This window comes from Diadema antillarum, unplaced genomic scaffold, assembly GCF_040938485.1.
Source record: "Diadema antillarum isolate AM-2024a unplaced genomic scaffold, OU_Dant_1.0 seq00001147_RagTag, whole genome shotgun sequence".
NCBI classification, from domain to species: domain Eukaryota; kingdom Metazoa; phylum Echinodermata; class Echinoidea; order Diadematoida; family Diadematidae; genus Diadema; species Diadema antillarum.
In genome coordinates this window covers 310,669-323,327 of record NW_027271959.1, presented here as the reverse complement: position 1 = coordinate 323,327, position 12,659 = coordinate 310,669, and the positions used below count along the sequence as shown (strand labels likewise).

Below are 12,659 nucleotides of genomic sequence, written 5' to 3'. Positions count from 1 at the left end.
ATCACTAAAACTCACCATGACAGAAGACTGCAGTCAGACCAGGTCTATCCCATCACTCAAACTCACCATGACAGAAGACTGCAGTCGTACCAGGTCTATCCCATCACTCAAACTCACCATGACAGAAGACTGCAGTCAGACCAGGTCTATCCAATCACTCAAACTCACCATGACAGAAGACTGCAGTCAGACCAGGTCTATCCCATCACTCAAACTCACCATGACAGAAGACTGCAGTCAGACCAGGTCTATCCCATCACTCAAACTCACCATGACAGAAGACTGCAGTCGTACCAGGTCAATCCCATCACTAAAACTCACCATGACAGAAGACTGCAGTCGTACCAGGTCTATCCAATCACTAAAACTCACCATGACAGAAGACTGCAGTCAGACCAGGTCTATCCCATAACTCAAACTCACCATGACAGAAGACTGCAGTCGTACCAGGTCCATCCCATCACTCAAACTCACCAAGACAGAAGACTACAGTCATACCAGGTCTATCCAATCACTCAAACTCACCAGGACAAAAGACTGCAGTCAGACCAGGTCTATCCCATCACTCAAACTCACCATGACAGAAGACTGCAGTCAGACCAGGTCTATCCCATCACTCAAACTCACCATGACAGAAGACTGCAGTCGTACCAGGTCTATCCCATCACTCAAACTCACCAAGACAGAAGACTGCAGTCAGACCAGGTTTATCCAATCACTCAAACTCACCAGGACAAAAGCCTGCAGTCAGACCAGGTCTATCCCATCACTCAAACTCACCATGACAGAAGACTGCAGTCAGACCAGGTCTATCCCATCACTCAAACTCACCATGACAGAAGACTGCAGTCGTACCAGGTCTATCCCATCACTCAAACCCACCATGACAGAAGACTGCAGTCAGACCAGGACTATCCCATCACTCAAACTCACCATGACAGAAAACTGCAGTCGTACCAGGTCTATCCCATCACTCAAACTCACCATGACAGAAGACTGCAGTCAGACCAGGTCTATCCCATCACTCAAACTCACCATGACAGAAGACTGCAGTCGTACCAGGTCTATCCAATCACTAAAACTCACCATGACAGAAGACTGCAGTCGTACCAGGTCTATCCCATCACTAAAACTCACCATGACAAAAGACTGCAGTCAGACCAGGTCTATCTAATCACTCAAACTCACCATGACAGAAGACTGAAGTCAGACCAGGTTTATCCAATCACTAAAACTCACCATGACAGAAGACTGCAGTCGTACCACGTCTATCCAATCACTAAAACTCACCAAGACAGAAGACTACAGTCATACCAGGTCTATCCAATCACTCAAACTCACCAGGACAAAAGACTGCAGTCAGACCAGGTCTATCCAATCACTAAAACTCACCATGACAGAAGACTGCAGTCGTACCAGGTCTATCCCATCACTCAAACTCACCATGACAGAAGACTGCAGTCAGACCAGGTCTATCCCATCACTCAAACTCACCATGACAGAAGACTGCAGTCAGACCAGGTCTATCCCATCACTCAAATTTACCATGACAGAAGACTGCAGTCAGACCAGGTCTATCCAATCACTCAAACTCACCATGACAGAAGACTGCAGTCGTACCAGGTCTATCCCATCACTCAAACTCACCATGACAGAAGACTGCAGTCGTACCAGGTCTATCCCATCACTCAAACTCACCATGACAGAAGACTGCAGTCATACCAGGTCTATCCAATCACTCAAACTCACCAGGACAAAAGACTGCAGTCAGACCAGGTCTATCCCATCACTCAAACTCACCATGACAGAAGACTGCAGTCAGACCAGGTCTATCCCATCACTCAAACTCACCATGACAGAAGACTGAAGTCAGACCAGGTCTATCCAATCACTCAAACTCACCATGACAGAAGACTGCATTCGTACCAGGTCTATCCCATCACTCAAACTCACCATGACAGAAGACTGCAGTCAGACCAGGTCTATCCAATCACTCAAACTCACCATGACAGGAGACTGCAGCCATACCAGGTCTATCCAATCACTCAAACTCACTATGACAGAAGACTGCAGTCGTACCAGGTCTATCCCATCACTCAAACTCACCATGACAGAAGACTGCAGTCAGACCAGGTCTATCCCATCACTCAAACTCACCATGACAGAAGACTGCAGTCGTACCAGGTCTATCCCATCACTCAAACTCACCATGACAGAAGACTGCAGTCAGACCAGGTCTATCCCATCACTCAAACTCACCATGACAGAAGACTGCAGTCAGACCAGGTCTATCCAATCACTAAAACTCACGACAGAAGACTGCAGTCGTACCAGGTCTATCCAATCACTCAAACTCACCATGACAGAAGACTGCAGTCGTACCAGGTCTATCCCATCACTCAAATTTACCATGACAGAAGACTGCAGTCAGACCAGGTCTATCCAATCACTCAAACTCACCATGACAGAAGACTGCAGTCGTACCAGGTCTATCCAATCACTAAAACTCACCAAGACAGAAGACTACAGTCATACCAGGTCTATCCCATCACTCAAACTCACCATGACAGAAGACTGCAGTCAGACCAGGTCTATCCCACCACTCAAACTCACCATGACAGAAGACTGCAGTCGTACCAGGTCTATCCCATCACTCAAACTCACCATGACAGAAGACTGCAGTCGTACCAGGTCTATCCCATCACTCAAACTCACCATGACAGAAGACTGCAGTCAGACCAGGTCTATCCAATCACTCAAACTCACCATGACAGAAGACTGCAGTCAGACCAGGTCCATCCCATCACTCAAACTCACCATGACAGAAGACTGCAGTCAGACCAGGTCTATCCCATCACTCAAACTCACCATGACAGGAGACTGCAGTCATACGAGGTCTATCCAATCACTCAAACTCACCATGACAGAAGACTGCAGTCGTACCAGGTCTATCCCATCACTCAAACTCACCATGACAGAAGACTGCAGTCAGACCAGGTCTATCCAATCACTCAAACTCACCATGACAGGAGACTGCAGTCATACCAGGTCTATCCCATCACTCAAACTCACCATGACAGAAGACTGCAGTCAAACCAGGTCTATCCAATCACTCAAACTCACCATGACAGGAGACTGCAGTCATACCAGGTCTATCCCACACTAAAACTCACCATGACAGAAGACTGCAGTCGTACCAGGTCTGCCAAACTCTCAGGGGGAGCTTCCTCATCCACGTCTTGACCTCTACTCTCCAGGCCATCCCGAGTCTCACCCTTTGACCTTTGACCTGAGGGGCCTGGGTCAGCCATGCTCTCTTCTCCTCTCAATCTCTGCTGGAGGTACTCTTCTCGCTGCTGACGTAACTTCCGCTGCCTCTTGCTCTCATTTCGGTAGACTTTGATCCTGGAGAGAAGACAAAAAGGGAGTAAGTTAGTTGTCTCTTGTTTATATCTAGACAGTTAACATGTGAATAAGAGGGATCCAAGAGTGAGCATGTTTTGCTGAGCATTTCATGAGGTTTTCATCCCGTCACAGCATAAAGTGATGAAAGTTTCCTTGCAAGTGAACAAGAAGTGATAATTTGCTTTGTGCTACTTAGGACTTAAAAAAAAAAAAAAAGGTAGGATAGAGGTCTGAGGCTTGATGGACAACATACTCCATATTGATTTCACATGGGTGCCCTCTCAGATGTTTGTATTGTTGTACAATATTGTAAATCTTCTTACCCATAATCAGGCCGGGCTTTTTGGCCTATTCTGTGGCTGGGGGAGGGTTGATTCAACCCCCCCCCCCCCCAACCCCCAAATAATCTCGGCCGGCGATCGCGCAATCGCCCTGAAAATTTGGCACATACATTACCTGTTGTGTAATCTGCCAAACTATAAAATAAAAAACTGAATTTTTCATTTTTTATATTTTATATTACTTAATATGCGTGAAATCATAAATTTTGCTCTAATTCAGAAAATAAAGCTAATGGCATCCTAATTTTTGGTGACATTATTCCTTGTAACATTCCTAACAATGTACCAATGTAAAAAAAATCTGGTATCAAAATTAATTTCTTAAGTATTCTATTGTGTAATTAATTGCTTATGTATTTCTATGTTTTTTTACCTTTTTTTTCGTTTTTCCACAAAATTTATTACAGAACTTATTTCAAGCATAATTATGCTAGAATTAATTGATTTCAGCCTTTGAAAGTAAAAATAATAATATCTTTTTGAATGAGGAGAGGAAACTCTATTTGCATAGATTTTGTAAACAAAATCACATTTTTGAGCCATTTTCATCTGAAAAGCATGTATAAAAGGTTGTACAACGTCGTAACGGTATGTCTAATTTTCGCGAAAATGGTGTCATAAGACGTGCGAGACTTGAAAGTGAAAAGTCAGCGAGCGGCGCAGTCCAAAAAATTCGTGCAGCAGAATGGTCGCAGAAAATATCAAGGGGGGGGGGGGGGGAGTTGATTCAACACCCTCTGCTCTGATGACCATCGTGTGGACTCTGTTGTCAGATTCTCATGCATGATATACATCATCGGTATCTCTTTCCTGAAATGATAATAGCAGTGGGAGGTGAAGCCGCAGTAAATGAAATAAGCTGTGAGCCATTTTTCCAATGCAAGATATCATTCTCATAACTAAAAATCAAAATGTGCTTCTCTGCTATTTTTTCAACCCTATGAAAAGACAAAGCACTGGGAATATGGTTTGAATACTTCTGAATCCAGTGGGTAAAATTGGAGCTGCCACCTTTTTCTAGCCAAAAGAAGGCTAAGTATAAAATGAGTCATACCTTTGTTTGTCATCTCCAGTTGTGTCTGGTCTTGGAGAGGTTAAGTAGGGGGGCTCCCTCGTGCTGTGAATAAGAGACAGTGAAAAGGAAGAATGAATGAGTTGTAATGGTCCCAGAAAAAGTCATCCTCCCTTTTGGTCAGTCAGACATGTATGTACACTGATTTCATGCTCCTCATTCACATTGAAATCACAGCTTGTTCTCACTGTCTGTGTATTTCAGCTCCCTCGGTCTGGATTAAAGACTACATGGGACATACACTGATCACCCTACTAATATCTATGCTGTCTCTTGCAATGAACACTGGTCTCCCTTTAGAAGAGCTTGAAGACTTCATTTGCTAAGCAGTTCACACATTTATTTATCACTTAATGACATGCTTCAAATACACATTGTAAACCCCATGAGATCTATGGGGTGTTTCATAAAGCTGTTCTTAAAGTTATGAACAACTTAAGAACAACTGGTGATCAGTTCTGATGTGCTATACTTATCAGAATTTCAATAATTCAGCACAAGAACTGATCGCCAGTCGTTCTTAAGTTGTTCGTAACTTTAAAAACAGCTTTATGAAACACCCCCCATTTAGTGATTTATAGCAGTATGCTCTGAATGAAATGAGATGATATAGATTTCACAGCACTAAATGGCCAATCCTCTGAATATGTACAAATGTGGTTAGTTTTGTTTCATAATACACTGAAATAGCACTTAATGCTCCATCTTGTTGACATAAATTTTGTTATGTGCATTTGTACACTGTTTTATTTTTTATATAACTAGCTTTCATGCCAATAAACACAGAAAAAATTTTCTGCTCTCTGCTAGACCATTCCATCCTCCAGCACTGTGGGTATCCTTTCCATCTCAGTATCATTATTTTCTAGGTCAGTATAAAGTAAACAATAAAAATTCCAACAACAAAGTGCAGCTGGATATTTTCATATCCCACCACCTTACAACCTTCTATTCTTGGCTCTACCCCCAGTTTTTACTCACCTTCTCATAGTGTCATCCACATTGTCGTCACCAAAGAGTGATGGTAAGGAGGAACGTTTTTCTCTCCGACCAACAAACCGTGGTGTCGCTGCACCCTGACGTTCTTCCTCATCATCATCTGGCTGCTGGGTGATTGGAGGTAGAACAACTGGAAATACACAATAAAAAGATGCAAAGGATGAGGTATGGCACTACTAGCAAATATTGTTCCATTGGGAGTGTACAAATTGGCACTACTAGCAAATATTGTTCCATTGGGAGTGTACAAATTGATCTACCACAATTTAAGAATGTGTCTCTGATGTGAAGTTCTCCAAAACACACAGGCTGAACAGTGACTTTTCCTGAGGCAAACTGAGTGTCCTCTATGCATGTCTCATGCTGACTCTAGTGGGTTGTTTGTCATACATTATTATGTGTTCTCACCTGACTAATAATTCTGCATATCAAAATAGACAATACTTTGGGTATCAAGACAGAAAAAACAAATCTCAGTGTCAAGTAGTCAACCAGACAATTCTGCCTGTTTAAAGATGTTACTTGGTATTCAGGAGGAGATAGATTTCAGATTGGCAGATAGAAAAGGTTTCTTTCCATGTTCAATCTTAGCTACAAAGCAAGAGACTCTACACTGCCAGCATGTATCCACCCTAGGGATCTGCTACCACACCTTCTTACCTCCCCTACCACCATCTCCTCCATCTCCTCAGCCTCCTCCTTACTTCCCTCGGGATCTACTACCACATCTTACCTCCACTATCACCATCTCTTACAACTCCACTTCCTCCTCCTCTTTACCATACTATAGATCTACTACTTCATGTCCTTACGTCCCTTAACACTAAAAAGGCCAGGGGGGGGGGTTTGAATCAACCCCCCCTCGATATTTTTCACCACTATTCCGCAGCATGAAATTTTTTGACCGAGCCGTTCGCACACTTTTTACTTTCAAGTCTCGCGCATCTTTTGACACCATTTCGTACCGTTACGACGCTGCATGACCTTTCATACATGCCTGTCAGACCGAAAATGGCTCAAAAACGTGATTTTGTGTGTAAAGTCTATGCAAATGGAGTTTTCTCACCTCATTCATAAAAATATGATTATTTTCACTTTCATAAGCTGAAATCAATTCATTTTAGCATAATTATGCTTGGAAAAGGTTCTGTCATAAATTTTGTGAAAAAAAAATAATAAAAACAAAAGGTCGAAAAACAAAGAAATAGATAAGAAATTCATAAAACAATAAAATACATTAGAAATTAAGTTTGATACCAGATTTCTTTTTCAAGTACATTGTTAGGAATGCTACAAAGAATGTTATCACCAAAAATTAGGATTCTAAGAGCTTTACTTTCTGATTTAGAGCAAAATGTATGATACTTTATGCATATATTAGCATAATGAATTAATACGATGAAAATTTCCATTTCTTTTTGTATAATGTGGTAGATTACACCACAGGTAATGCATGTGCCAATTTTCATGGCGATTGCGCAATTGACGGCCGAGGTTGAATCAACCCCCCCCCCCCCCCCCCCCCCCCCCCCCTCGGCCACAGAACACCCCAAAAAGCCCGGCCTGGTTAGGGTTAAAACACCTCTATACCTCCCCCACCAACACCTCCTTACCTCCCCTTCCGCCACCTCCATACCTCCCTTTCAAACATCCTTACCTCCTCTACCACCACCTCCTGTGCCTCCTCCTTTGCCTCCTGCCATCTGCTCCAACACTGCCTTGAGCAGCTCTTGAGTGACCTTGAGGTCATTGTGCACCTTCTTCATGGCTCTCTGGTGTAGGTGACGAAGTTCCTCTATTTCTGCCTTCACCTCCTTGATACTCCCTGTGTGATTCTTGAGCTGGTCTTCTCGGATATAATCATCAAGCTCTTGAAGGGAGTCCTAGTTTAGACATGGGATATTAAAAAGATTGAAATTTTTGCAGGGATTTATCTACTCCAACTCGTGCACTCTGATTTTTTAGTTACTTTAGGAGAAGTTAACCTTGGTCAAAACTACAAATTTGCATGGCAAAATCAAAATATATTTTTCTCTTTTTTTGTTTGTGTTTGAAAGTTTCAGTTTCTGTAAGTTTTATTTTTCCACTTGTAAAGAACCAAAAAAAGTATGACAGTATCAATGATATTTGCAAATCATGGACATATAAACGGGAGTTCTCAGTATATAATCATGTAAATGATACATGACGACAAATCTTTAAGTATACAGGTGGAGGAGACCGTTTGTCAATAATGATAAGCAAACAGCTTGACTTGGATAATGGCCTTTAAGCAAGTGACAGACACTTCGATAAAAATTCTCTGAGACAGAAGAGGTGATCCAGGCATTGATTCCATACATTGGTGGCACACTGTGCATAAAATACTTTACAAGTTGTATAAGCTACATGTGTATGATGCCATACATTTTAATAAAACCGTTGCATTTATAGAGGGATAGCTGGGGATTAAGAATACTGCATAACATGGATTAATGGACTAAACAAGAAACGATACTCAGTAATAAATCTGTACCTTGATTTTGAAGGTCATCTTGCGAAGGTCTTCTGCACCTTCTGAGGTCATGTCATCGTCATAGTAAAGTGTCTGGGGCTACAGACCTCCCTGATGTATTGGTGATACTTGCGTCGACGACTCTTGTTCAAGCTCCCTCAATGTTGAGAATGATGTTAGTTTGCTGCATCAAGGCAATGGCTGTGGCATTGTCATAGACTCTGGGGACATGGGAGGGTAAAATATGAGTTTGGCTTTGTTCTAGTTTCTTTTATCAAGAGTAAAACACCTTGACTTGAAGGACAAAAATCTTAAACTAGCAGTGAAACATCTTGAACAAGGAAAAGTAGAATTACGCGGTGCGTAAAACATGTCCCCGCCGGAAGTAGCATTTAGTATCAAAGTGTACTATATAGGTCAAAAGATCAAGGTCAAAGGTCAAAGAAGTCAAAGGTCAACATTCTGTGTAGAAGTTTTGAAGCCCTCACCTAGTGCCATCACATAAAGCAAACGGAATCGAAATCCGGTTAGAAATGGCGAAGGAGTAGCATTTTGTAGCCAATGTACAATATAGGTTAAAAATCAAGGTCAAAGGTCAAAGAAGTCAAAGGTCAAAATTCTGTGTAGAAGTTTTGAAGCCCTCACCTAGTGCCATCACATAAGCAAACGGAATCGAAAATCGGGTTAGAAATGGCGAAGGAGTAGCATTTTGTAGCAAAATGTACAATACAGGTCAAAAAATCAAGGTCAAAGGTCAAAGAAGTCAAAGGTCGAATTCTGTGTAGAGTGTTGAAGCCCTCACCTAGTGCCATCACATAAAGCAAACGGAATCGAAATCGGGTTAGAAATGGCGAAGGAGTAGCATTTGTAGCAAAATGTACATATAGGTCAAAAAATCAAGGTCAAAGGTCAAAGAAGTCAAAGGTCACAATTCTGTGTACAGTTTTGAAGCCCTCACCTAGTGCCATCACATAAAGCAAACAGAATCAAAATCGGGTTAGAATGGCGAAGGAGTAGCATTTTGTAGCAAAATGTACAATACAGGTCAAAAATCAAGTCAAAGGTCAAAGAAGTCAAAGGTCAAAATTCTGTGTAGAAGTTTTGAAGCCCTCACCTAGATGCCATCACATACAAGCAAACGGAATCGAAATCGGGTTAGAAATGGCGAAGGAGTAGCATTTTTGTAGCAAAATGTACAATATAGGTCAAAGGTCAAGGTCAAAGGTCACGACTGAAATTCTGTGTAAGGTTTCAAAGCTCCCATGTAGTGCTATCATATAAAGCAAACAGAATCAAAATTGGCTCATAAATGACAGAGAAGTAGCAAATTGAAGATTTTGATCACACACGGACGCACACACGGACGGACACACGGACGGACGGACGGACGGACGGACACACGGACACACGGACACACGGACACACACACGTACGGAGCCCGTTTCATAGTCCCCTGCTCGAACTCGTTCGGCGGGGACAATAAAAAGTAAAATGTAATGAAACACTGGTGAAAGTACCGATTCATGGGTAAAAAGTCAAGAGTAAAATCATCAACAAAAAAGAATTAAACATCTTGAATTTAATGTTGCAAAGTCTTGAATTAAGGGTAAAAGCATACAACTGTACCTCTCAAAATTGCCTAAATTGTGTGGGAATTTCAAGCTACCTTGGACTACCAGCCAATAGCAGGAAACCTCCAGGATATTTTTCTCAGTACTCTTATTTGATATAAATTACATATCATGAAACATACTTACACTAATCTAAATATACTTGTGCATTGGACTCTAGGGCTTCTAGAAGAAGTGCTCTTACCCAAGGCAATGAGTTCATTAATGCTTACCTCTGAAATGTGTTGGATAGCAAGGCAATGAGTACATTGATGCACAGGATGGCTGAGATCATGAGGAATGTCACTAGAAGGATGTAAGTCATCACCACATTCTCTTGCCTCATGCCCTGTAGACCAATAGATAAAACAAACACACCCATTGGAGTGAACAGATGTTTGGAAACCATGTCACATCACTGGACATAAAAAGGAGTGTGTTTCATTCATCCCAGCATACAAATGCCTATGATTTGTCACAACTAATTCTTCACAAAGTCATAATGCAGCATTTTTTTTAAAATCAACTGTTTTGGCTTGTTAATTTGTTTGTAAAATAATAGGGATTACAGGTTCATTTTCTGCCCAAATCAAAAGAAGCATACTCACTCTTTTATCCTTTCTTTGTCAGGTATCTATCAAATGATAACCTTAAGTGGAATATACCTAGGTATGCTTTTACTAGTCACAGCATTCTTCTTTTAAATGCAATTGAGAAATGAGTCTGAAAATGAGTCTACTGTGTATATCTTCTAACTCTTTATGTGCCACATTCACATGCCCAACTCAGTCGACGGTGTGTCAACTTCACATAATCTGCCTTAATGCACAAACCCGCCCGAACCGATAGATAAATCACCAAATGTGGTAGTACAATGAAAGCGTTCCTTGAGATTCCATTCCTGTCATGTGTAGCTTGCATTTCGTGTGGTGATTGACTATCAATGGGTGCTACTTACTGGATTTGTGAGTCAGTTTTAAGTTTCTGTCACTGTTTTGTGTGCAAAAGTCATGCCTCTACAGTAATGTAGCTACTGGTCATTTGAAAGAAAAACAATCATAGATTTGTCATACAATTTACATCAAAGCAAGCTTGGCATATTCTCTACATCTTTGCTCATCACATGTCTAGGGTAACAAAAATATACAAAAGTTACATAGATATGAAAAAACTGAATGTTTTCCCAAAACATGACTACTTTCCTGTCTCAGAATTACGTGGCACAAAGGGGGTTTACAACATGGCACATAAAGAGTTAAGGACCGAGTAATGTGGGGATACCATTCAATGAGTATTAAGGCTGGTCTAACTCAGAAAAATTTGAGAATACCCATAACCATGGTAACAGCATCTACCTTCATCACTGATCTCTTTGTGTAAGTATACGCACAGCTGAAAACTCTCGGCTGGGGCTGAACATTACCATGGAGCTTACATTTCAATGTACATATTCGCTGATGTGCAATATTACTCTAGCAGGCCTGTACTTTTAATGGTTTTCAAATGCAGCTCAACAGGAAGGCAGCAAATTAAGCCTGATCCAATCGGGTCAACTTTCTCTGCCTATGCTAAAGCGTCTCTAATACCAGCAAATGACATGACACTCACTAGACTTGAACTAAAGCCCGCTGCAAACTATACGATCCGACAAGTCGTATGACCTTACGACTGGAAGTATGACATCACCAGTTTTGCCAGTTTCCAGTCATACGACTGGGTCTTAGTGCCAGTTGTAGAGATTTGACATGTTAAATTTCAACGACCAGTCATGAGCTTTCAGCCATTCACAATATAGTAAAATGCGAGCGCATACAGTGCGCAATGTGAACACTTCTCTTTTGGATGCACTAAACTCAGTAAGGTCATAAGCCTAGTTGTGTGGTCTGCATGTATAGTGTGCGTTGCCAGGTCAGGGTTGTATAGTCGTGAGTCGTATAGTGTGCGGTGGGCTTAAGTCTTAGCTATTGTGGTCTAAACATCAGACTCACGTCATAGTCATATTCATCGACCAGGGTGATCCTGAAGAGACTGTACATCATCTGATCAACAGTCTGCATACTGGGCACTGTGCTATTTCTGCCTCCATAGGTCATCCAGAATGCACACGCTGTACGAAGCAATGGGTGAATTCAAAGCAAAGTCCAATATGCATCAAGATGGTTTTTAGTGAAAAGATTTAAACAGAACAGTGAAAGTGAAAGTGACACAGAACAGTGAAGGTGTCTGAATTTTATCATCATAACACAAGGGTAAAAGATGAATGGAATTTCAAAGTTTCTAAAGTTTTCATTAGTTGATACCATCAAGGAAGGAGTTTGTTTCTGCCATGTGACTGATACATCACTCTAATATAATATAACAACTGTTTTTATGTCAAAAACCTTTACTGCCCCCATAAAAGGACAATGTTTGTGCAATCTTTAGCTGGCTTGACTTTTTGTATGATTATGATACATTCCTCAATGCGACCATGCAATGCAGATTGATACAATGCTGACCACTGCATGTAACAAGTGTCAATCCCAGCATGTGAAATGCCAGATAACACAGCTAGTTTATACCCACTGGAAGTTTGTGTATGAGCTATGGCCAATGCCTTAAAGCACTATTTGTAAACGCTGTGTTGCTCACAATTTGGGGGTGTATCACTGAAAGTATGTGACTTGTGAATGATTACACTCAATCAAATAAACCAATGGGTAACGTTTGTTACATTTCTCAAATTTGTACCCAAAGCA

The 12,659-nt window shown here is 41.4% G+C and overlaps 1 pseudogene; it reads right to left on the bottom strand.

Annotated features, from left to right (window-relative positions):
* Positions 1-4,756: 4,756 nt before the first annotated feature.
* The window catches only part of LOC139744220 (uncharacterized), a 31,676-nt pseudogene continuing 23,773 nt past the window's right edge, over positions 4,757-12,659 (bottom strand).